At 42.2% G+C, this 25,545-nt stretch overlaps 1 protein-coding gene across 6 annotated transcripts in view; it reads right to left on the bottom strand.

Moving 5' to 3' along the window:
- Positions 1 to 18,845, bottom strand: part of ELAVL2 (ELAV like RNA binding protein 2) — a 141,552-nt gene extending 122,707 nt beyond the window's left edge. For 4 of the 6 annotated variants that reach the window (XM_024996060.2, XM_024996061.2, XM_024996062.2 and 1 more), the window contains exon 1: positions 18,295 to 18,844. The gene's annotated coding sequence lies outside the window, so the exon portion shown is untranslated. Of the gene's footprint in view, positions 1 to 13,678; positions 13,956 to 18,294 lie in introns of those variants that run through there. The other 2 variants (XM_024996059.2, XM_024996063.2) reach the window with 2 other exon arrangements.
- Between the last annotated feature and the right edge of the window lie 6,700 nt (positions 18,846 to 25,545).

The following is a 25,545-nucleotide window of genomic DNA, read 5'->3' as shown; positions in this document are numbered from 1 at the left end:
GAGCAATCGAGAAAGCAGCACTGACATGTGTACACTATTGCGTGTGAAATAGACAGCTACTGGGAAGCTGTTATGTAACACAGGGAGCCCAGGCTGGCGCTCTGTGATGACCTAGAGGGGTGGGATGGGGGGAGGGAGGCTTAAGAGGGGGATATATATACATATACATATGTATAATATAGGGGATAGATATATATGTCTGATTCGCATTCTTGTATGGCAGAAACCAATACAACATGGTAAAGCAATTACCCTCCAATTAAAAAAAACAATATACTCTAGTAAATACAATGCTCCAATAGGTAGGTAAGACATTATTTTAAAATACCATGCTATAACTTTATGGTACTGTTCTGATGATGTGTGCGGGAGAGGAAATAAGCCACATGGAGAATTCACTTCCTCATTTCTTTTAACCTCTTTTTCTTCTCTTTTTCTAATTACCTAGAGCAATTTCCCAGACTCTACAATCAATATCTTACAAACATACACAGCCCTTTATGATTAAGGGACTGGCCAAAAGACATTCAGGTCATTTTAAGAAAAAAAGTGTTTCCCAATAAATGTCTTCCAAGGTTTCTACAAAAAAACTGCCAAAGTTCTTCCATCCCAACAAATGTTTCAAAGACAATTTCAAAATAATATGGTACTTGATTTTAGCTCAAATTTAAATGCATACTGGGAGGAACACAGTACTGTGAAGTAATAGGGTGGGTTCCCTTGATCTAGCACAGGGATTCTATAAAAGATTCTATAAAAGGAATTTATATAAAAGAGATTCTACAAAGTTTATTTATAAATTAACCAAATAATTCAAACCACGACAAATGATAGTTTTGGGCAAGTTGGTCCAGTCCTTTAGACCAAGCAGAAAGCTTAACAAACATTCCTCTTTACAGTTTTTATAAATGCAATCTTTATACCAGAAAAGTATTATCAAATAATGTTGATAAATTATACTTCAAAACTGGGTAAGACAGCATATTTTCAAAACCACGAGTAAAGAGAATAAAGGATGCAGACTGTGCAGATAACACTGCCGGACGTGGCAGTGGTTGTATAGGTTATAGTGCGAAAACTGTCCAATTACTGTATACTTAAGAACAGATTTTTGGTGAGATATAAACTATTAATACATCAGATCCAGGATTCAAAGTTCACCATGAATTTAACAGGGAGAAGAGAGTTCAACTTCAGGACCCCTTTCTATTCTAAAATTCTAATGCCTATGAAATTAAAAAAAAAAAAAAGTCTGCTTTTGTGGGAGTAAGGCAGGAAGATGGGGGATGGAAGATAAGGTTAGCAAATGAACTTCCCTGACCATCCACAGAGTTAGGCACCCCAAAGACTCTTTCCCTGTATAGCACAAGTCACAATTCTAAATAATAATTTCCAGAATTATTACTATATGTCTCCTCCTAAACTCTGAGTTTCATGTCAGCAAAGACTAGATCACATTCACCACTATGTCTCAATATCTAAGGTAGTGTGTGGCATACAGTATGAATCAAATGTTTATCAAGTAAATGAAACTGAGGAAACTAAGATATTTTCACATATAAGCTGGAAAAATAATTGTTTTTAAACTACTGCAGAGAAAAGAGGTTGATCAACAATCCAAGAAAAATGGGAATGAATAAGAAATCAAGAAGACAGCAAAATATCCTTAAGGTCAGGAGGACAGGCACAACATAACCATAAAAATTTAAATCCTATAAAGCTACGGGTCCAGAGCAAAAAAAAAAAAAAAAAACTTCTAAAGTTTTAAGAAGCCAGTTTTTAGCAAAAAAGTATAGTGGACTTTTTCAAATACCCATGAGCTATTTAATAAACTGTCAGCAAATTTGCTTCATTTCTTTACACAATAAGAAACAGGAAATCATCACAGGGAATGGGGAAGAGAAAGAAGTGCCAGTCACAATAAAAAAATTCCATAAGATAAAGTTCCATAAAGATTCTTAGGGAAATTCAATATAAAATGCCCAAGACCTGATCACAAGTCCCCTGGCCTCTTTATGTTTTTTTAGTGTCTCAGAGAACTGGGCAACTGTAGACCACTTTCACTCAAAGTCTTTGGTAGTGAAGGCAAACTTTAAAATAAACCTAGAGAAATTAAGAAGTAGGGGGTATCTAAATAGGCAGTATTCAAGTCAAAGTTGAGGACTGTGGTGTCCTCTACAATTAAATGATTTTACAAAAAGCTATTCAGCTTTGAATTCTCAATACCTATCTTAACTTCTACTTCATCTTGTGATGTCCTAAATATGGCTAAACAGTACAGAGTACCCTTGGCAGGATTCCACCTGAGTGCTATGCTATGCTTTCGCTGTGTACATAGCCCGTTGGGCCAATTTTACACCAGAGACACTTGCTTGAAATATGTAGAGACAGTTTTAATTTTTTTTTTTTTTAATTTCCAACAGCTTCACAGAGCACAAGGATAATATTTACAAGTTTGAAAGAGTAAAATATACATAAGGATAAGAAACCAAGAAGCTATTCTATTCTCCAATACTGTGATCGAAAGATACATCACTAAGCTTCCCAGCTGTAAGAGAAAAAAAAATCAGTACATTAAGTGGACATATTTATGAGATTCAAAAACATGTAAAAATTGTACATAAAGGATTTGAGGAAACATGGTATTAGTTAAAACAATATTTTTTGCTAAAATTTCCTCAATGTGATTAAAATTTTAATAATTCATGGTTTACCTACAGATGCAAATAAAACTTTCTCAATTGATAGCTTTTTTTAGGTACTGCCTGGCGTGCTGCGATTCATGGCGTCGCGAAGAGTTGGACACGACTGAGCGACTGAACCGAACTGAAACAAAAACTTTCTGAATTTCTACTACAAGTAGCACACTAGGTGCAAGAGATAATAAACAAGACAGATGTCCCCTTTCAAGGAAAAACAAAAAGATTATCTTGAATCTGTATTCTTCTCTATCCACCCTCCCTCCAATTGGATTTTCTAAATTAATTTGGAGAACCAAGATAAATCAGTAACAATCTTTACTGGGTAGTTATTTTGTTTATTCAGATTTATACATCATACATTCTACGGTATACGTGACCTGCAACTTTCTCTAAGAACAAAGACAGCTCCATTTCTAAAACCCCACCAGATTTGGAACATATTAGTCTCAGAAACCTAACAACTTTAAGGAACATCCCTTACAGATTCTCTTCAACAAGTTAGGGTAATGGGGAATGACAACTGTACCAGGAATACAGCACACAGTATCACCAACTTTTTTTTTTTCCCCCTTGATTTTTTTTTTAATTTTATTTTTAAACTTTACAATATTGTATTAGTTTTGCCAAATATCAAAATGAATCCGCCACAGGTATACCCGCATTCCCCATCCTGAACCCAACAGAATCCTGAAAGTCTGAAAAAGACAGTGTCTTCATTTCCTTGCTTACAGATCCATACTTCATATGGTTCCAAAAAGTACTCCTGCAGGTTAAGACTGCAAGCTGGCATCAAGACACCAGCCTGTGATGAAATTCTCCTGGAAGATCTCTGATCATAGACCTAAAATAATGCAAGGTCAGAATCCTGGCCCTGGGGAAACAGGTGTGGGTATTCTGCTGGGACTGCTACAGAGACCAGAGTGAAGCTTTTGGAACAAAAACCTGTTAAAACAGCCCCACCACTGAGGAGCCAAATAAGACGACCTAGAGATGATATACACTTGTTGAGGTGCCTCCTGGATCTGTCTCTGTCCTCAGCCACCTTAGACTATAACCAACAGAACTACCAGAGGTAGAAAGAACATCATTCTGGAGTCCAGGGTAATAGGTCATCAACTAGGTAGGGGTCACAGACTTTCACCCCCACTCAGCAGGATGAATCTGACAAACCACCGAGCTCTGAGCTTCATTTCCCTCACCTATAAACTCACTGTCCCAGGCAACTCTTAAGGTCCTCGAAGAAGAGAAACTCTAGCTGTCATCACTGTTCCTAGAGGAAATGCTTGTCTCCCGGCTCCATCACTGTGCACAGTACACCACCTTCCAGTACTGATTCCATCTGTCTTTCTATCCTAATGACCAGGACTTAGAGCAACTAAAAACAGGCAGCTTCTTGCTGCCCCACCACCTAATACAATGCCAACTTGACTGCCCACTACAAAATTTCTTACTCTCACTGCACTCTTACAAGGCAGTAATTCTGAACTTACCGTTAGAAGTTGTATGAAAGTTGTACCAATGTCTTCACTTTTCCTCTCTGGATGACAAACTATGTTGCTCACCATGAAATCAAACTTTGCCCCCTACTGTCCACAAACAATACAGGTAGCTTAGCCAAATTTTTTTTAAAAAGTCCAAGAAACAAGAATACATATTTCCGAAGAGCCAGTTCCACCTGAAGGAATGAACCTCTCCAGCAAAACAAGGAGATGAAGCAGCATACAGGCTGTCCAATCACCTTTCAGAAGAAAAATAATGCAAACGCCACTAATGGAGAAAGGCCAACAGGCAGAGCTGAGAATACCAAGAACGGGCATCAGAAAGCTAACTCAACAGCCTTAAGGACACGTGGTCTTGGGACACGTGATCCCAGCATGAGGAAGACTCAAAGAGAAGGCAGAGATTAGTGCTCGGAAAAGCATCCCGGGTTCTGGCCTGTCACTCACTCGCTGCTACTGCAACTACACTAGCAGGGAAGGAGTCGAAGAAGCCATATCATCCTCACGACTTTTTCCTAAGTGTTTTGAAAAGTAAATGTTATACATGGAGGAAGCTCCTGACACAACATGTTAGCAAGAGAATAAAAGTATGGGGGGAAAACTAGGGGGGCGTCAAGTGTTTCCACACACACGTATGTTTCCAAGCTTTGTTGGACAATGGCAGAATTAACACAGCCGTAGTGGTGTCTCTCTTCAGCCACAACTTACACTTGGCAGGTTCTGCACTGCACAGATATTCTTTACCTGTGGCTGGACTCCTGGCAAACCAGGAAGTAATTATTCATGCCACAAAAGATATACCCAAAAGAAACAACAATGACATGGGAGGCGAGGAGGGACAGACTGAGGAGGAGGAAAGACAAAAACTAAGCAAATATAATATACACGGAGAGCAAGAAAACCACACACCCGCTCCCCAAAACAATATGCAGTATTCCGGCCATGTCCTTAATACCCAGACTACAGAGCTATGTCCCTTTTCTCAAGTCCTCAAAAGACTATTAAAGTTGGAGGGAGAGGCCTGTGACATCTTTCAAGTTATTCTTTTCTGCCTCATCTCCTTAAGCAGACCAAGGAATGAAAACAGCGATATTTTACAAATTCCTCTAAAGCTCTCTCAGTACCTAGGCACTCAGGACTGATGTGTGATGAAACATTAAGTATTACACAAACTTCGTGGCTTCTGAACATAGTTCTAATACGAAAAGACTTGAAGACATTTCTTAAGATCCTTTACTAAAACTGGAAGAAAAAACTTCAGGTGAATTGGAATAAGTATTGTCTCCAAGGTAGACTAGCCCACCGGCCCACCAAAACCAAAGCTTTTCTGATAGCATAGCAGAAGCTCCGTGACGATGATTCTCAACCTTTAGGAAGGTAAAACACAATTAAAAAAAGAAAAAAATTCTCAATTCCCCCAACAAGAAAGACACCCTGGAAGCCCCTCCACCCAACACTCCAGGGCATGTCAAAATAAGCAACATATCCATCTAAAAGAATAATATAATCATGGAAGATGACACCAAGAAGATACTCTTAGTATCAAGAGTTATTTTTACGTGCCTCTGAAAAATAAGTTCAGAATAGACCTACAGTATTTTTTAAACTATACACAGAGTTAATTCAAAAGTAGTTGCTTTCTCAAATGAGGCACACACTTTTATTCGCACTCCATGTTATCAAAAAAAAAAAAAAAATCTGGCTGGGCTAAAGACTGCACCAATTTTTAAAACTGCCAGCATTAAGCTCCTATTATTCTGAAGGGTTTTGCAAAGTTCAATACAGAATTCCTCGTTATGACTGGCCCAGCTCAAGAGGCTGCCAGGAGAGCAGGGCTTTATAAGCATTGTTCTGTCCTCAGAAGCCACATTAACGCCAGCTTGATAAAACAGATCTTCATATCTGTGTGCCGGGCTGAACAAAAAGTTAACTAGAAATCTAAGTGCTTAAAGTCACCAAAAGGAAAGCTCTACACTGACATTTTCTACCTACTTAGCATTCATCTGTATTCATCTCACTAGACATTAACACACACCAAAGTTGCTCTCTGCTATTTAAATTGTGCTATTATGCTCTGGAGCAGATTAATAATATCCACCTTCCTTATTGTAAAATAAAATTACAGCATTGGTCCAAACATGACATGTGGAGCCTCTCTCTACTTCTGCTGGCGCATCAACCTGCTCTACTGCACACGTGGGAGAAAGCTTTGCAGAGCTGCCCTGCTGTTTCTAGAGAGGAGAAAAGGCTGAAGACTGGGGGAAAAAAAGGGGGGGGGTGGGGGGGGAGCAGGAGAGAAAAACAACACATATAAACCTCACACCTGGTAACCTCTCGTATCAGCTCTTCTTCACAGGATTCTGAGGGGACAATGTCTTTTCTAAGCTGACAACCATCAGCATTGAGATTAGCAGGTGGGCCACGGGCCTCTTTTAAACAGTTTGGAACATCCTATTAGTTTTCACAGCACCAAGAAACTTCTGCTGACCTGGAAGCATCTGAACAAATATAAGCAGGCAATAGGCAGAAAGAAATATTTGCTCCCAAAGGGGCAGGTCTACAATCCCAGAGTGGGAGTGGAGAAAAGGTAAGATAAACTGACGCAGGCACATATAAAGGAAGGAGGAGGCATTAAGGAAAAGGAGGTCAAAGACAAGACTTCTCTATCTAAAACAAAGACTTCAAGATGTATATTTGTAAGGAACAACCTAACGTAATTCAAATATTACTTGTAAACACAAAGAAAATCAAAAGAACTAAAGCCTTTAGAACTATTGCCTTTGCCTAGATATTTAAATAAACTTTTTAATTCCCATGACTTTAGGAATTGTAGCATTAAACTCACAGGCTCAAATACCCATAAAGGCCAGACAGCAATTTATTTTGAAGTGAAATAAACCAGGCTCCACATAAAGGGTGCAGTTAAGGAATATGGGCTCAGTGTTGCTCCATCTTCACACATTTCCGAGACAACACAAATAGGGCTCTAGATCTCTATTTGATATTTCCCAAAGCCTAAACCAACAACTCACTACTTTTCTAATAACATAATTTAGGCCAAATAAAAACTTCAGAATATGTAACCCATGGGCCACCATTTGGAATCAGGGGCTGAATTCACTTGTCTGTTGATACCTATTTCTCCTTTTTGTTTTGTAATAGCAATTGTCTTGGTCACAGAAGGGAGTCTTCAGTGAGTAAAATGCAACAAAATGTTTAAGGGCCAATGCAAAAGTGCAAGCCAAATAAGAAAAGGGCAAGTGAGTAGGTTACACCTGACCCAGAACTGCCAGGCTAGTAGAGCTGGCACGGGGCTCAGCAGCACAGACAGGTGACTAAGGGCCAGCACAGAGGGGTCACAGAGGAGAGGAAGGCTGTGGGTGGTTTCTGCAGAAACAAAGGCAAGGAAAGGATAAAGGCCTAAAGCACTGGTGTTCTGGTATTTGGGGAAAGTCCATGAGTCATTCACAGTCACAGGCCAGAAAGGACCCAAAGGGTTTAAACAAAACAAGCCAGGCACCAGTAAGTAGCACCTAGGGGAGACAAAGTGGTGTTGAGTAAACTCATACAGAAATAGGCCTTACCTTGGAAGAGATTATAGAAACTTGCTCACTCTATAATAAGCTTTGTATATTTAAAACATTCTAGATAGCTCTGCAATAAAGGTGGGTGATCCTCGCGTCACCAGAGGTACCTCCAGCAGAGCAGCAGCAACGGAGAAATAGAAAAGCTCACTTCTGAAAAGCAGCTCAGAGGAAATTCAGGACCAAGTACCATCAGTTCCAGGAATATTTTCCCCACCTTAATCTGCTGAATCTATTTTCAAATACGCTGTGATTTATTTGCTTTGAGACATACTTCTTTTATTTCTGATATACACAAATGATGCCTAAAGGATAAAAAAGTGTTAAACATCCTTTAAAAACTGAACAGGTGAGCAATTTCCAATAACTTACTTGACAGGGCATTCATCAATGACTTTTCACTTGGGGTGTGAGAGGGTATTAAAACAAACACGGAAAAAAATGTTACTTCTGTGTAAATTTCATTTTTTTTTGATGTATAGGAATAGATCCTTGATAAGAGATTAAAATTCAAATCAAGAAAATATGGACTGATTATTTTAATGTAAATGCTTAAATTTTAGACTTTGATTTCTCATTGAAAAAAAGATGGAAAATTTAAATTGAGACATTTATATTCCTGGAATGTCAGCTGGCTAAATTCTCATAATTTTACATGTAATCTCTTAACTTTATTTATATTTTCAAGAAAAAAATACATTTTAAACTTCCCTTCCAAATTCCACTGATATATTTATATCTATTTCCATATTGAAATGTTCAAAGACATAATTCTCCCAAAACCTCCCTGCAGTCTGGGAATTTTCTTTCTCCATGGCAGAAATATGTATTATATGACAGTATGCTATAAGGATGGTATGTTCTAAAAACAATGGTTCATAAAACACACTGAAAGTCAAATATATAAAAGTCATCTATAAGGTCCACCTATTACCACCTTTCCAATTCAGGAAACATTGTCATTCCACTGCCGGAAATCTTATACTTTAATATGCTGATCTTCACACCATCACAGAGATGTGGAGGGTTGAGGTTTTATACTCAAAGGTTAAGAAACCAAGGACACAGGTAACTGAGTCAAAATCAGACAATGGAAACTTCAAAATTCCAGCCTAGTATTTTCCTCCTGGCTCTGCTAAATGAAGAATTTCAACTGAAGTGACAAAACCTACTCAAGCAAGACAACTTAGTAGCTAAACTGGCAGCACTGTGCTCACAAGACCACCTTACAAGTATAATATTTGTTTACAAAATCAGAATGGATTTTAAAACAAACTGTGAGGAGACAAGGGAGCTTAGAGTCTGTCCTGGTTGAAAGCTGAAGGCCCGCACCGCTAACACGCCGGCACACAGAACAGAGCTGAGTGACTTCTCCCTGCTCTCACCAACACAAGACAACTCCAAGTCTCAAAGTCCCGTTTCCATCCTGAAAGAACAGTTAATCAGTCTGATATATACGAAAATAAGGATTTTTGTGCTATTCCATTAACAGTCTTTAAAGCTGCTGAAATAATCTCCAGTAATCAACAGCCCACAACAACAAAAATTCTGGGGAAAAAGAAACACTGGTCATGTAAAATATAAATGTCCTTTTTATAAGACAGATTCCTTATTTAATTCAAGGAAAAAGGCTGGTATAAATTACCACTATTAGAGAAAGAAAAAACATACAGATACCTCAACCTAATAGTCTGAAACTTAACTGATGCTAAAACAAAACCTTCATGATTTAAAAAAAAAAAAAATTTTACTATAACTGTCTCAGGATAAATAAATCTATTGAGAAAAAGCATTCGGTTTTTTTCAAATAATTTCTAAAAGCAGGAAAGAGGGTCTTGACTGCCAAACCTTATTTGCTACTCATTTTCAGTCAGAAACTGATATAATGAAATCAGTAATAAAAACAAATACTAGGAAAGTGCAAGTTTATTAAAAAGAAAAAAAAAAACACAATTACTTGCAATTAATAAGGCAACCTCCAAATTGGTTCGATTTCAACTCCACACCACCTATTCCTATGACCTTCTCTGTTATTTTACTTATCCCACTCCTTGCCAAAGCACCTATCTTCTTCTGCATAAAGGCTGCTTACAAGGAAAACCCTTATCTGTCATCACACAAAACTAATGAGCAACCCTGTAAAGGGAAATACACAGCTAAGAATATTAATAAAATTGATGTATTCAAAATCTAACCCAAAGCACTGAGAAAATAAATAATATCTTTACCCAAAAACAGGTATTTTTACGTAGACTAATCTCCGGAAACTTAGCATTTGTATTAGCCGGTATACATGAGATGCACCTAGTGCAGTGTTACAGAGTCGCCGCCTTCTGTTTTGTTTTATACAGTGGATTACAAACAAGGCTGCTGATATAGAAAGTAATCTTTCTTTAGGGGAAAAAAAAAAAAATTCCTGTGACTTTACTAAAATTAAAGTCATGATATACATGATGCATGCTAAAAGCCAAATCTGTTCATTTCTTGTTAGTGAAAATTTTCTCAAATATACCATAAAACCCTGTGAGATTTTACTCTACACTAATTCCTATTTTTAGTTCAGACTTCAAGTTACCGGTTCTACTTAAACCATAAAAAATGCATATCTTTTAATACAAAAAAGCCTTAAAACAAATTACTGCCTTTAAGCTTAAGTGCCTTCTGTTGATACTTAGCACTTGAAATCAAAGAAAAATCAACAAGCGTTGCAAACCAACCAGTATCTAGAATCAAATAAACAGATGATAAATGTTCTTTCCAAATTAGTAACAAAACAATGGGTTTGGCATCTGAGTACACAACATGTGGGTTCTGGAAGTAAGGAGAACCAGTGAAGACTTCCACATCTGTAAAAGGAAACTGGCCAGAGCAAGTAAACATTCTATGCATCTAATGTCCTCCACAGAGTTAATTCAAGAGTTGGGTGTGGCATCACCACTGCACAAAGCCTTGGATTTCCAACACTTCTATAACACAAAGCAGCAAAGCTAGCAGCTAAATATTAACGATTGAGACAGCCTCTAAGCAGGACAAGCAGCATACTCTGTGGGACCCAGAACAAAACGAAAGTACTGGTCCCCTTGTTCAAAATCAAGAATTTCAAGGGGCAGGCTTGGCCCCTTTCAGTCCATTTCACGGGCCCATTCAGCAGCCCTGCCTCCAACCAACTACTAACGCTAAAGAAAACAACATCATCGTCATCACCGTTTTTGATGTGGTAGCTTACTATGATCATTGGCCTGTTCAGCTGATTTTCCAAAGAACCAGAAACCGCTAGGGTAGGTTTTCCACAGGGTGGCACATCATCCAGGCCCTACACCATCAAAAAAACTAACCTGGCCAGGCTAAATACTGTGTATCTCCAACCTTCCTTACTTCCAAGTAAACATGATCAGCGAGAAAGGTGACAATAAGAATGTGATAATATGGTAGATTTAGTAAGATTTCAAGTAAGAGAAAAAGAACTGACCCTACCAGACAGCCCAAACCATCAAAGAGGTGAGGGAAAAGTCAGTCTTGGTAAGATGCTGCTTCAGAGTATTTAAGGCCTTCCGGGACAAAGAACATGAAAGAGTATTTTGCCACTGTAGTGCTCTTGCACCATGCTGAGGCCTAAAGGGCATCACACTTTTTAGAAAGATTTCTCTCCAATCAAATAAAGAGGAAAAGGTTGACCCTAGCCTAGAAGCTGGGGTATTCTGGATGGCTCTGTTGTGTCCTTAAAGAGAACTGTGCACCTTCCTTCTAGAAGAGAAAAAGACATTTGAGGTAAAGCAGTATTTTGTAACCATCACATTAACATGAAAAGCACAAAAAGCTAGAAAGGCTGAAAGGGGACAACAAGCATCCAGCCAGGAACATCTGTCTATACACAAAGAACCAGAAGCTAGATTAAGAAATGAGAAAGCAGAAATGCCACTTAAGAGCATTGTTCTCCAGTTAACCGGCTGGGAGCTGGGTCTTACCTAAAAGCGCCCAACCAGACAGAATTATCTTGCTTCTCTGGTGAAGAAGCATTAACAGAACCAACCAACCAAAAAACCAAAACCAAAAAGGAACTCTAACTACTAACACACTCTGAGCCTAGAACAGGAAAACTAGGTTCGGTAGGAAATAATAGGCCTGATGGACATTGACCAGTTTGGGGTACCTGGTCGATTCTAGGACAATATCCTAAAACTAGAATTCTCTTGAACCATGGAGAAAGAGTGTGTGAAGCTTAAACAGATGACCCGATATAATTTCTAAGAGTAAACAAGATACAGAGAAGGAAATACCTAAAAAACGGAGAGAAAGGACACCTTAAACGCCTACGACTCGTCTTTGAAGAGAAAAAAAACCTTATTCCCCTAAAGGTGGCAGCACAAAGTTACCCAAAAGGGCATTAAGGGGCCAGTTTTGAGCCCACAGACACAAAAATGTTCTCTCAAGAAGGAAAAGAGAAGTAGAGGAAGCATAGAAAATCAAATGTTATGTGTTCCTTCAAAATCTGATTTTCCAGAACCCTCTTGCCCCCTCATAGCTCTACCTCCATTTCCAAGAGAACTTTCTCTAAGTATGTACATCCCCCGCCCCCTAAAAAGTGTTACATCAACATTCCTACAAACCTATTATAAGGAACAGCTCAAAAACAAACGCAGTAACCTTGCAGTTCCTCCAGCAAGTCCGTCTCGCATTTCTAGAGCCAAAGGTCCAGATGAGAAAGTAGATCCAGGAAACCTTTTCCGCCCGCTCACCAAAATGGAGACTCCAGATCAGCTTCCGCAAAAAAGAGCGACCTTAGCACAAATGAAAAATTCAGACGACTCTGGGGGAAACGATTCTGGACAATGTTGTCTTCAAGGGCAACTGAACAGTATTTCAAACAAACCGATTTTACTTAAGGGGATGGGGAAATTACACCCCAACTGGTATTAGCAGCGTTCCTAAATGGATTTATTTGCCGTTAAGTTCGGGACTAAGGTACATTTTTATGAAGATAGAATTATTATGGGTAGGTCCACCGAAATATTAAGTTTTTAAAAGCTCTTTGTCCTTGCCGGACATATTTCGTTTGGCATTGTTAAACGCCATCCTTTGGGAAGGAAAAAAGGAGAGTAGAGAGCCGATAAGAAACCCTTGTCTCTGCACATTTTTATGAAACGTAGAGAAGAGATAAAAATTTTTATCGTAAAGACGATCTTTTAAAACGCACACTATTAAAATGATCAACTGGACAACTACGACTCCGTGCTTGTAGGTCACATCTAGAGGCAGGATTCTGCGCTCCAGCCCTCTAGGATAACAAGTCGGCTTTTAAGGAAACGCCGTGGAAGGCTGTTTGCTGGTCATTGTCACGACCACTGGAGGAGCACCTGCTGGTGAACCGAGGCAGGTCCGCCCGAGACTCTACCGGTCTCACCAGGGCATGCTCACACGTCCGTGCCCCGGGGCGCAGCTGGCAGAGCAAGAGGCAGCTGCCGCCGCCGCGAGCCAAAGCCGGGAGCTTGCCTCACCCGGCCGCCAGACCCGACCCGCGGTTCCCGCCCAGTGCACCGCTCGCGCGCAAACCCGGGTGCGACCTCGAGCTGCGACCTCCCGCGACTGCACCCGACCTCACCTGACGCGGCGCCAGGGAGGAGAGCGGCCCGAGGAGCCTCTCCGCTCTGCCCCGGGCGCCCACGGTCCCAAACCTCCGCACACTGCGCGACCGCGGCAAGTCTCGAGACGCCCCGAGAGCGCCGGGGGCCACGCGCGCTGGGGCGCCGGACCACGGGGCACACGACCTGATACCACCCGGCTGGGGTAGCCAGTGCACGCCACCTCCCACAAGGCGGAGGTGCCAGTGCACCACAGGAATCCTGCCCTTTTTCTAGAAAAGCCCCCTCCCCCACTTTCCCTCCAATACACTCACCTGCGTCTCGGCGCAGTGCTTCTCGCGCTACACGCGGCCGTACCCGGGCACGTCCACGCCCGTGCACGCTGCCGGGCGCGACTGGTCCGGCTAGGCTCCCGCCGCCCCCAACCAGCCCGTGCCCACACGAGGGGCGGTGCCACCTCCCGAGGCGCCCAATTCCCTCGACTCCCGCCGCCAGGGGCCGAGCTCTAGGAACTTCCCGTGCACCACCTCCGCCGCCCCCAACAGCGTTCCCGCCCTGAGCCCGGACGAGGGCTCCTGCCGAGGCGAGGCCGGACTCCGCAGCCCAGCGCCGCGGCGGCGCGCACCGCCCTCAGCCTCGGCGTCCGAAAGCGACTCAGGGCCCGGCGAGGCGTGCCCGCCCCCACCCCACGCCCCCTGCACTTGCCTGCTGCGACTCGGAGCTGCAGCTACTACTGCTCGCGCCGCCGGCCGTCACACAGCCGCGGAGGATTCGCTCCGGGCGGGCTCCGCGGAGAGGCGGTGGTGGCGGCGGCGTCCCCAGTTCTGACGGTGGCGGGAAGGCGGACTGGAACCCGGCGGAACCCACGCCCCACCCGCGCGCGCCGGTGACCGGCCTCCTCAACCGGCCGGCAGCTGCCTCAGTGACGCCCGGGCGCCGCGGTCCCGCCGTTTGTAGCGGGGCGGGGAGGAGGGGCTTGCTTGGAAGAGCGCCAGGAGGCGGGGCCGGCGGCGAGTTCGCGGCGCCGCGGCTGCTGCCGCCGGCGCGTGCCCTGCCCGGCCGCCCCGAGGGTAGGTGCCTGGGAGCAGACGTCTGACTGCAGCCGCTCCCGTCCTTCTCGCCCGGCTTCCGATTCCGAGCAGGCCCCCTGACCAGGTTCCCCGGGCAGCGCGGAAAGCGTCGCGCACCCAGAAGCGTCAAATACCAGGTGCAAGTTTGCAAACCCCGAGGCTCCGGACGCTAACCGGCAACCGGAGAGATTTGCGCGAGGGGTACTTTGATATATTATGTGTATCAAGTATATATATATATACATACACTCACATCTTGCAAGCAAAGCTAAAGGGCTTTTTCCTACTTCACAGCGGAAGGGTCCGGTCCCTTCGCGAAAAACTACAGGCTTGCCGGCGCTGCCCTTCTCTGCCTTTCTAGATGGAATCTGATGTTCAAATAAGCCCCGAGTACCTGTGCGGGGTGCTATTCTCTGCTTCAAACGCAAAAGTAGGAAATCCTGCACTCGACTGTATAAGCGCCTGCCTCTCGCCGCATCCTTCCAACGCCACCCACCGAAGCCCTGAAATGGCCAACTCTTCACCGAGGGGGCGTCCCATCGCTGTATTTCCTTGGCCCGCCCCCACGCCCTGCTCAATCTCTTTCCTCAGGAAAAACCTGTGCCCGTCCTCAAACCCAAGGCTGGGAGTCAAAACCGACTCCAAGCCACGCGGCGGAAGCACGTTTTTACACCTGCTCAGCCGTTTAATTACAAGAGCACCTGTCGTGTTGTTTTTTTTTCCTTTGCAAAAGCTTCCGTTTTAACCCTTCCCCCTAAAAAACTACATTTAAAAATATCACCTGTCAAACCTACCTGTAATCGCAAGAGGTAAGAGAAAAGAACTGAGCAGTGGGCAGCTGAGTCGCCGCAAGAACGTGACCGAGGTTACAGCTTCAAGGGCATGATGCGGGTTTGATGCAGCAAGGTCCGCTAAGGGCGGCCAGCGCTCCCCGCCCCCACGCGACGGGCGGGGCTGGGGGAAAAGAGGGGAAAGACTCATCTAACCCAGGACCAGGGTAGGGGAGACAAAATTGCCCTCTTGCGTGAAGTTAAATCAGACACAGTAAAGCAGGGGGCTCAGCCATGATCGAAATGGAGAAGTCCATCCCTCAACTTGGGGGACCCGGACGAGGGACACCAGAAAGAGCTAATTGATTCTGTATCAGCATTTCTGTTGTCACTCCAGTTACGATTTGCAATTAAATGACCTTAATTGACTTTGTACGGGTTCCTGGGAAAATGGCTCAAAGCGCCTGCGTCTCTCTGACCTCCCTCTAAACAGTCAATTATAATATTCCATCCCAGGCAGGCGGGATTGCTAAGAATGCCTGTTTCGAAACGTCAGGCAAAAATGGGCCTACCAAATTTGCCAATCCAAGCCTAAAACTCTTAGAATGCCTTACGACGCCCTACTTCCTGAAACTGACTTCTTGAAGTTATGGGAGTCCTCTTTCTCAACAGAGTTCCCCAAGTCTTCCAAAGCGCTTCTACTTGGCTAACACTGCATTTTCGTGGAGAACTCCAGAATAGGTTAAGCTTTATAAAGTAGGCTTGCCAATCACTTGGTTAAAAGAGGGAAGGGGAACCCAGGAGTACCTGGTGTAAGACACACTAAGCAATAACTAAGAGAAATAGTTACTTTTTAATCCCCCAAAAGGTGATATTTAAACACTCGGCATTTTGTCTCTCTTTTTTCAGACTTATTTGTTCAGATTCTAATACATCTTTCAGATGTCCCATTTAAGAAACCATTTTACCAAGGAAATTTTATGGGCCCCAGACTTCCTATCCTTCCATCCCCCAAACACTCACACCTTTTCCCCTAACTTTTAGGAACTGATTTCCTGTTTGGGAAATAATTTCTTAGGTTATTAATGTCCACTCTTTACCCTCCCCCCACCATGTTAAGACTACATTTTATAGATTGCACTGTAGGCCTAAGAAATAAATCACCTCGACTTCCCTCGCACTCTCAACATCCAGAGGATGGGTATAATAAATGTAGGAAAAGCCTGAAGGTTTAGAATCTTAACCAACAGGAGTGTTTGTACATGAGTAGGAGAGGGAAAAGAACCTGTTCGCGGAGAAAGTACAGGAACATCCATCCTGGCCCAGCCGTATTAAGAGTAAATTCTAAATGGTTGACTATTTCTCTCACTCGGGCCACAATAAAGCCAGATCTGCAGTTGGTAATTATGAGAGAAAACACCCAGCGACATCAGTTTCGCTAACCTATGCTCGAAAATGGAAAACGGGAAATGTATCCAACCTCCAATTTCCCACAGTTGTATAGCTCTCATATTAATTCTTTACAAACGTGAAATAGGTGGGTATGTGGCAACGTGCTGGGCATAAATTAAGCAACAATGGCCACACGAAGTCCTGTTCGCCGCTGAGATCCCGTGGTAGGCACTGCCACCTTGCAATCCCCAACCCCCACTGCCCCAGAGATGGCAGAGTCGAGTCCAGAGGAGGCCGGCCGAGCGTTGGCTTTTCGAACCAGGTGGGTGGGTGGGGAGGAGAGCAAAGAGAAATTAACCCCAGCCGGCTTTGTATGTTTTCCCCATCCTCTCCCTCTCAAGCACCACACAGGCGCTCTCACGCACACATACTCACCCACATCCCCTCGTGCCAATAATTTAAACTTCTCTTAGGCAAAGCCAGCGCCACCACCACTCCCTCCACCCTCCTCGCCCCAAGATCACCCTTCCAGCGCGAACATCCTCCCCCTTTCCCACCTCTACCCTGGGTTCTCTTTTTCGCAGCAGAAAGCCAGCTGGTTTCTCCTAAACCCTGACAAATCACAAAAGTTAAAATGAAGCAAGAGTCTGCCCAGCGTCTCATCCCCAACCATCTTTCTTCAGGCGTCAGTTTAACAATAGCTATTCGAGAAAACGGGGGCTGGGGGGGGGGGTGCAGCAAGGAAGGGGGTGAGTGAGGGCTCTGTAGCCTAGTTGGCTACTGAGGTGGCTGTGGAGCCTTGTCGGCTGCTAAGGGGTTCCCCCTAGCCCAGAAGGCGAAGTCAGCCGCGTAGGACCAAGGACAGGGCTTGGAATCCACTTCCCAGCGCCCAGCACAGTTCGGCTTCCATGCAGCCGCCCCTCCACAGACACAGCTCTAAGGATCTTATTTACGCTTTTCTGAACAAAGGGAATCTCATATCCGGTACAGGCTTAAGAATTCGGCCCTAAATTGGCTATCTTCTTTTAAAACAGAAGCACGATAATTGGCGACCGTGATTTAGAGTCCGTATACCTCGCAATGATGAGTTTTGACAGCTTCTACCCACCCCAGCCCAGCCCCAGCCCCAGCCCTCGGGCGGCATGTACTTTTTTTCAGTCAACTACAACTCGCTGCCTGGTGCAGCATCTAAATTCCATCTGGCAATCCTATCTCCCCAGCACATGTTATCTGGTTAATGCAATTAAGTATGGGGTTTTCGCTGGTCTAATCTCCAAGTCCAGGCTTCTGATTCCCCTTAATGGTTCTAAAGCCTCTACGGTCCTTCGGTTGCTTCGCGAAAGTAGAGGCATGCATCCTCCCTTAAACCCAAGTTATCCCTCTCTTCCCACGAAATGAACTTCCAACCTCAATCCCAGTTCACTGATCATCTAGACTCCCGCTGTACCCCTGTTATACACTGGCCACATTTACCACTTAAGTTTTTGCCCCTGACATTTGCGAATATTCAATACGTCAAGCATGCGTCCACTGTCTTTTAGTCTAGCTCTCTAGAATTAAAAAGCAGAGCAGTAGCTTTGAAATGAGACAAACATGTGCAATTAACTTCTTATTCTGTATTCCGCTCACTTACAGGTTTTCTGGGTTTGCCAGCGCATCGCTGCAACTAATGATTAAAGAAACCAAACCGAAACTTACCTTTCTCCCTTAAGGTTTTTGTGTATGTGTGTTTTTAAAGTAACGGTGCAGTTCTCCCAATAAGGATGAGCAAGAAGCTGCTGGATAGTTCTCTTAAGACAGCACGAAACCTAAACTGTGCTCGGCTTAAAAGAAGCAAATAAAAAGAAATGCTTTCGACCCCAAAGTCCAACGCTAAAAGAAATGGCGAAAAAAAAATATGAAAGGGGAGGGGAAACTTAAAAAAGAGAGTTTAAAAAGACGGAGAGACTACCCTCCTATTGCCTTTCAACTAAACAAAAAGGGGCAAGAAAAACAAACGAAGGAACAAAGAAAGAGACGAAAGAACGTTTTTTCAAAAAGACGATGTCTTTCTCCTTGTTGCTTTTTAGTAGGTCGCTACAGGAGTAAGCTGCTGCATCTCTAACTGAGAACAGAAATAAGGGGGGAGGACGTCTTAAAAGGGAGGTGGACTGGACCACAGATTTATAGCACGGTATCACCAACCCCTTCTCTGCCTCCGCACTGCCGTGTGTGCAGCTGCTCTGCCAGGCTCCTATCCCAAGCAGCACGCGCGGAAGTATACGCTAGGTCGCTTCACAACGCAACTTGCTCATCTCCCTAGGATCCTGATTGGCCTAGACGGTTCTATTGAGTCCGCCCAAGCGAGGCCGCGCGATATGATTGGCTAGGTGCTTGTGTCACTCTCGAGAGCTCAATGGAGTCCCGTTTCAAGGTAAGTTGTGCGGAGAGGTACACACTTAACACTGGCGGCGAAGGGAAATGCAAGAAGCAAAAAGAGATGGGGAGAGAGCAACGTGGGAGGGTTGGAACTGTACTATCAGAGTTTGCGATATGGCACGACCTCCTTTCTTCTTAAATCTTTCTGCTTCGGAAAGACTCATTTCCTTTTCCATCACTGCCGCATCTGTGGCACGTTTCTTTATAACATTAAAACTCTGTCCGGTATGTATGAGTCATTGAGAGCTCCCTGTCTTTGATCTGAGTGAAAGGGATGAATGTACATCCATTACTTGCACGCATGCCTTTTTCGATTTGTGTTCCAGTATGCTATATTAGATAGTAGGCAATTTTATGTGTTTCTCTATTTGAATATATGCATAGTGCTGCTGTTTGTCTGGGTTTTTAGGAAAAGAATGAAGTCAGAAATGCTTTCAAATAAAGCTGCACGGTTTGAATTACCTATCACTTCATGTTACAATAGAAAAGTGCAGGATAAACACCCTGTCCAGGGAAAGAGGTACTGAGTTGAGCTAAGGTCCTTCACTTTGAGGTGTATGATGACTCTCAAAAAGAGCAGCTGTATATAAAATTAGAACAAGCCACTCCTCTGCATTTGCTGGCGGTACAGTTCTTGGACCACACATGTATTGCTGACAGTAAAGATAGTCGAGCCTTTATCTGGATTTAGAAAGTTTAACCAGAAGACCAGGTGCTTGCTGTCAACCCTTCTGCTTTATAGATGAAGACTACTTTATTAAATTCCATATATTAATAACATTCAGGAAGCTGAAATTGAGTTTTATTCATGGTATTTATTTCATCCTCCAAGTGAAACTGTAGTCGTCAGGATCGACTTGATGTATAAGTAGAAACAATATCCACTTGACCTAGGCTCTTTTCCAGCTTGAATTTCTTCTTTTAATCTTGAAAAATAGCACCAGCTTCCTACACAGTACTTACAATTCTTACACAATGTAATATCTTCTCTAGAAGCTCATTCCTTTCCAAAAGAAATTCCTTTACTTGTTTATTACTAGCCACTATCTTTGAGAATGCTGGAAAGAGGAGGCACAGGTAAGAGTTAGAGACGGCAGGAGGGCGGAGTGGGATGGAAGGAAAACCGGACAGATAGTCACGATGCAAAATGACTATAAAGTCGGGTTGAAGTAAATCATAATTCCTTGAAAGTGTCCTTGAGTGCTGATAAATGCTTACTGACAAAAAAACATAAAACCTGTTTATTTCCCATATAGCCCATATAATATGTCTGAGATCCTTGGATAAAAATAACTGGGAGTTGAGAAACAAGGCCTGTATCTATATAACTACCATTTATAATTATCATGCTGTAATCCCCACCCCTACATTTTACATAACAACAGGCCTGGGGTCATAATTTCACTTAAGACTCTTCTCTAGACCTGCGTGGAACTTAGGGGAAGAAGAAAGCAAAGCTGTTTGAAGAAAGAGAGTCAAGGGGTGGAGGGAACAACAAATCAAGGGAAAAAAACAGAAAGTCTCCACCTCATCCACAATAATCAATGTATGAATAAACAGCTGGAAGATTCCATTTGTCATCTTCCTTCGAACGTTCCCTTCCCCCCTAGATCTGTACAAAAAATAAAATAATAAATGCCAGTTGGGTAAAAGTGTAATACTGTTTAGTCAGAATTACCAATGAAGTAAATTGTCTTTTCTCCTTGTTAATATGCTCTTAATATTGAATGAGTTGCATTTGATCATGTAATATTTTCAGCAATTTGAAGAAAATCTTTACCATTAACTTATAATTACATAAGTTTTGTCTAACTATGGAAACTAATACTTTATTTTGTGATGTTTGTATCCACAAGAAAGATTTTGTAGATAACAGTAGTATATTTTTCCAAGATTTGGGGGAGGGTGGATATGGAAAGCTGGGTGTGGTGTGGAGTGATGAAAATCCAGCATGTGTGTTATGTCATTAAAGAAATTACCTGAAAAATGGTAAACTTGTCCATTCAAACACAAAATGCTAAATTCTACTCATTCAGTATATATGCTTTTTTCAGTTTTTTTCAGAGGAGCAAATACTTTTCAAAATGTCATTTTCAACATGTTTCTTTCTCTGTAACATGGAGTTAAATTATGTAAGAAATTGAAAATATCTTAAAATACTAGTTTACTTCCTCAATAAAACAAATGTTTTTAAATTTAAAAACTTTTAAATGGATATAGTATAAGTAACTTGTACTTTTCCAACTTTTAACAATAAAAAATGAAATACAATCACTTTAAAACAAATGGTATCTGGATGTGGATTTCACTTTGAAATTTATACTGTTATAAACTGAAATATTAATATACTCTATCTTGCAATTAATACAGACCATGTGTAAACATCACATTGTACATTAAGCACCTATAATCAATCCCTCTTCATTCATAGTTGGGTAAAGAATTATCCAGAGCATCTGGTCTTGCATTAGAAAAGCATTTGAATTATGATTGTCTTGTTAACTCTGATATGTCTTCAAAGTACTTGATGTTATTTTAAACTACAGCAGAGGAGGAAAGGTATGGGGAGTCATTGAGAGCTTGGAGAAAAAGTTTGACATAGAGAAAGCTGCAAAATGAATGGTTCTCAAAGCAGGAAAAAATAATGAATTCAATTAATTCTTTTACAAAAATATCTTTATAGAGGAACAGTCATTCACAGGAATATTCATAAGCTATTGTGGCAATTTTTTTATGATAAATAACCCCCTTATATTAGATCTGGGGAGAAATACTATCCTCTTTTAGTATCCTCTAAAACTTTCAGGATTTTATGATAAAGGTGACTGTACATTACAATTGTAACATTTTTTTAAGTAAATAAAGCAGTTAAGCTATTTAAATGAGTTTACAATGTTTGGCTTAAGGTGATTTAAAACATCATATCCTGTCAGATAAGTAAAAATATTTGTCTGTGTTAATTTGTTGGGCTGTTTGGGATGAGGGAGGGGAATGTCTGTGGTTCATAATGTTGAAACTGTGACAGTTTACTGCCTGCGTGAGAAATATATAGCTTGATAATTACTATTTTATTTATCCTTCCTAAAGAAGTATGTCAACTTTACTTCCACGGTTTAAAAAACAGGGCGGGGGATTTGGGGGGGGCTGGGGAAGTTGTAGAGAAAACTGATGCTACTTGAATTAGAACATGGCAGCGGAGCAAAAGAATGAGGCGGGAATTAGCACCATGGACAGAGACAAGCCGAGCCAGCCTGACTACACGTTTGCAAAGCTTAATAGAGTTTTCTGTCCCTCCCAGTGAGACACCGAAACTGCAATTTTGGGGGAAATTTCATGTCTACAGACTTCAAGGAAGAGTCTCTCCTATCCATAGAAACATGTTTATTTTGATTAGGCTTGCTTTTGCTAAGATTCGGCCATAGTGACACACCGCCAGGAAGGTTAAATGCCCCGAACTGGCTGTGCACACTCAACTCTAATCCTTTCAGACACTTCTTCCCCTAGTGAGCCTGCCAGTCATCAGTGTGTTCATACAAAATAATGCAAATCCAGGTAGTCATCAAAAAGTCTACTAAACCTACTCCAGAGTTTGTAATCCTCGAAATTCCCAGAGGAATCGCAACAAAAACGTCTACTCTCCCCTCCCCCAATTCTTCCCCCAGCTCCCTCCATTGCCTGGCAAAGGGGCAAAGCCTTCTATCAGAAGGTGAGTGACCTCGGAGACTATTTTGCAAGGAACCCTTTACATTGCAAACACTTTCTATTAGGGACTGTGCCAGAGATGGCAGTGAGCAGGATCACAGACATCTTTACTTTCTCTTTAATTTTGTCTTTAAAGTCCTATTTAATGGAAAAAGCAGTAAACGGAACACCTCAGCAAGAATTGACCCTAAATTCTGAGGCTACTGTTTACACTTAAAGACACATGAATTGTATAATTTTTTAAATAAACGTAATGTAGTGTCTCGGTAAAATTTCAAGATCAGCCTATATTTTCCTTCCTTCCCACCACCATCGCTTTTTTTTTTCTCGGCAAAATTTGTATGGGGTTCATTCTCCTTTAGATCATTTGCCAGCGGATATTCAGGCTAAAATCTGTTGCATGTGCCCCAGAGTGTTTCAGAAAATTTATTTGCAGCTTCGGGTCAACGATCATTTATGTAAACGCTCCTACAAATGCCCTCAGATTTCTTTCCCTCCTCTATTTTACTCGGGACCAACTTTTAGCAAGATAAACTCACGTCTTTCCTGAGCATGCAAAGGGTGATCTAGGCGACCAGGGAGGGTGAAGTAAGAAAAACGGGAGGTGAGAAAGGGCAAATCAGAGCTTCGTGTCCATTTCTTCCAGAGGTGCTAACAGCCTTATCTAAGCTTCCTCCTAGAGCCGATACATCTCATGCAAAATTAATACAAGTAATTAAAAATAGCAGTTTGCAAAGTTAAAGGAAACCATCTGTCTCAGCTGGTGGCAATCAGTCTTTTCGTCGGTCCCTTTGCCGGGTCCTGGGAAGAAGCGGTTTTTCTGCTTCCGAGGCTCGGAGACTCTTTCTTATATTCAAGATTTATGTTTCCACTTGTGTGCGATGCACGTCTAATTTGAAATAATAAAGCCGGGCTGAGCAACCAGTCAATCAGAGCTATCAACGCTGCTCGGCACGCAGCCCTGCCCCCACCTCCCTCGATCCCTTACCTTCTTTCCTCCTCCCCCTATCTCGCTCTCCTTGCTCTCCCCCTCCTATTTCCTCTCTCCTCTGCTGTCTCACACACTCCCACTTTTCCCCCACGTGTGTTCAGATCAAACCCTTGCCCCATAGAGCAAGTGACCGCACCGGAGCCCGGTGACAAAGGCAGAGTTTGTATCAGAAGAAGACTGAGGCCCAGGGAGACAGCGGCTAGAGAAACAGCTGTCTTATCAGCCCGCTGCAGAGATGGAGATGGCTCGAGAGGTCCTCAACAGATAATCACTTGAATACGTTTGCAATGCGCCAAACTTCACGCTTGATAAGGCCAACCCAATGTAGAGAGCAGTCCAGATCCTGCTCCATTCTGTTTTATCTGGGCTGTAAATTAAGAAATTGAAATTCAGGTGGCAGAGGCAGCAGTCGGCTGATAGACCGCTAAAGTAAACTGTCATTAAAATGCTTTCGGCAGGCAGAGAGGGGGCGCCCGGAACGGGATCTATTTTTTTAATGGGGGGAGGGGAGCGGTGAGAGAAGTCCACCGGTTTTAAAAATTATTTGGGGAGAGGAAGCTATAAGGAAAAGTTGCAAAGGGACACAACATCTTAGTCATAATTCCTAGTCATAGTTACGATGTAGAAACAATTAGAACAAAATAAAGTTGTGTGAAGTTTGATGTAAATACAGATTAAGGGCCAATTTAAACCAATCAGATTAAAAAAACAGGATTCCGTCTTTTTCAGAGCGTAGGACAGAGGAAGCTCTCTGACTCCAGTATTAGAATCGGAAGCTCTCTGATTCCAAATGGGCTCCCAAATTTTCCTTTTGTTGTAAGAAAAGTAGATTAACCAGATACAGAGGAGTGTACGTACCATAAACGGAGGTAAACCTGACCTTTTTGTTGAAGTGATGGGGTCACAGGAGAGATTCCAGGGTGGCTTTTAGAATAGCCAAAGAAGTCGTCAACCACAGAAACGAATCTGCTTTAGCTACTTACAAGAATAAGAGTTCTATTTCATCCACCCCACCCTCTTTACCCAGATAATCACTATGGGTTGTTTCGGAACTCAAGAAATTCCACATAGGTATTTGGACATCACCTGATTCTCTCAGCACACTTTACATCTACACACTTCTGCTTTATGGATATGGGACATGAAATTCTATGCATTATTTAAATAAATGTTTGGCAAAAAAGTTTCAAATGTAAAAGAACCAGAATATAGCCAGTGACCTTGTTGTCTTGACTCACTGATGACTCTGCACTGTATCTTGTTCTCTATTTTGTTGAATAGTTTGCAAATTCACTGGTGTGCATTTTTGAGAGTGTGCAAGTATGAGAGGACGAAGTACATTTTCCAGGCAGCATTTATATTTTAAGTTTTAGCAACCTTTCTAAAAAGATAACTTCAGCTGATAAGACATGGTTAACACAGTTTTAGAAAATCGATCAGTTTTTGTTTAACCCCAAAACTTTGATCAATGTCAGAGTGCACTTAATTGACAATATAAAGGCTGCATAAATCACAGTGGGTGAGAAAGAATTGAAAATAAATTTGTCAAGAAAAATGATGAGAAAAAATTTAAGATGCTAGTGTATGTTTCCAGTTATTGAACTACTTAGATATATTAAAAAAAACACTTCTTTTAAACTTTGAAATTGTCATTTGATTACTCATAGGGAAGTAGGCAAATAAATATAAGCCATGGAATCTCAAACATGTTTCTGTTGAACATTTTTTGCAAAAATCCTTCATGCCTTGTAACACCAAGAGGTATTAAAAATACTCAAGCACACAAATGAATGAGTGCTGCAAGGGTTCTTCCATGAGAGAGAAATCTAAGTTTATGT

This window comes from Bos taurus, chromosome 8 (assembly GCF_002263795.3).
Source record: "Bos taurus isolate L1 Dominette 01449 registration number 42190680 breed Hereford chromosome 8, ARS-UCD2.0, whole genome shotgun sequence".
Classification (NCBI taxonomy): domain Eukaryota; kingdom Metazoa; phylum Chordata; class Mammalia; order Artiodactyla; family Bovidae; genus Bos; species Bos taurus.
This window is presented reverse-complemented; position numbering and strand designations above follow the sequence as displayed.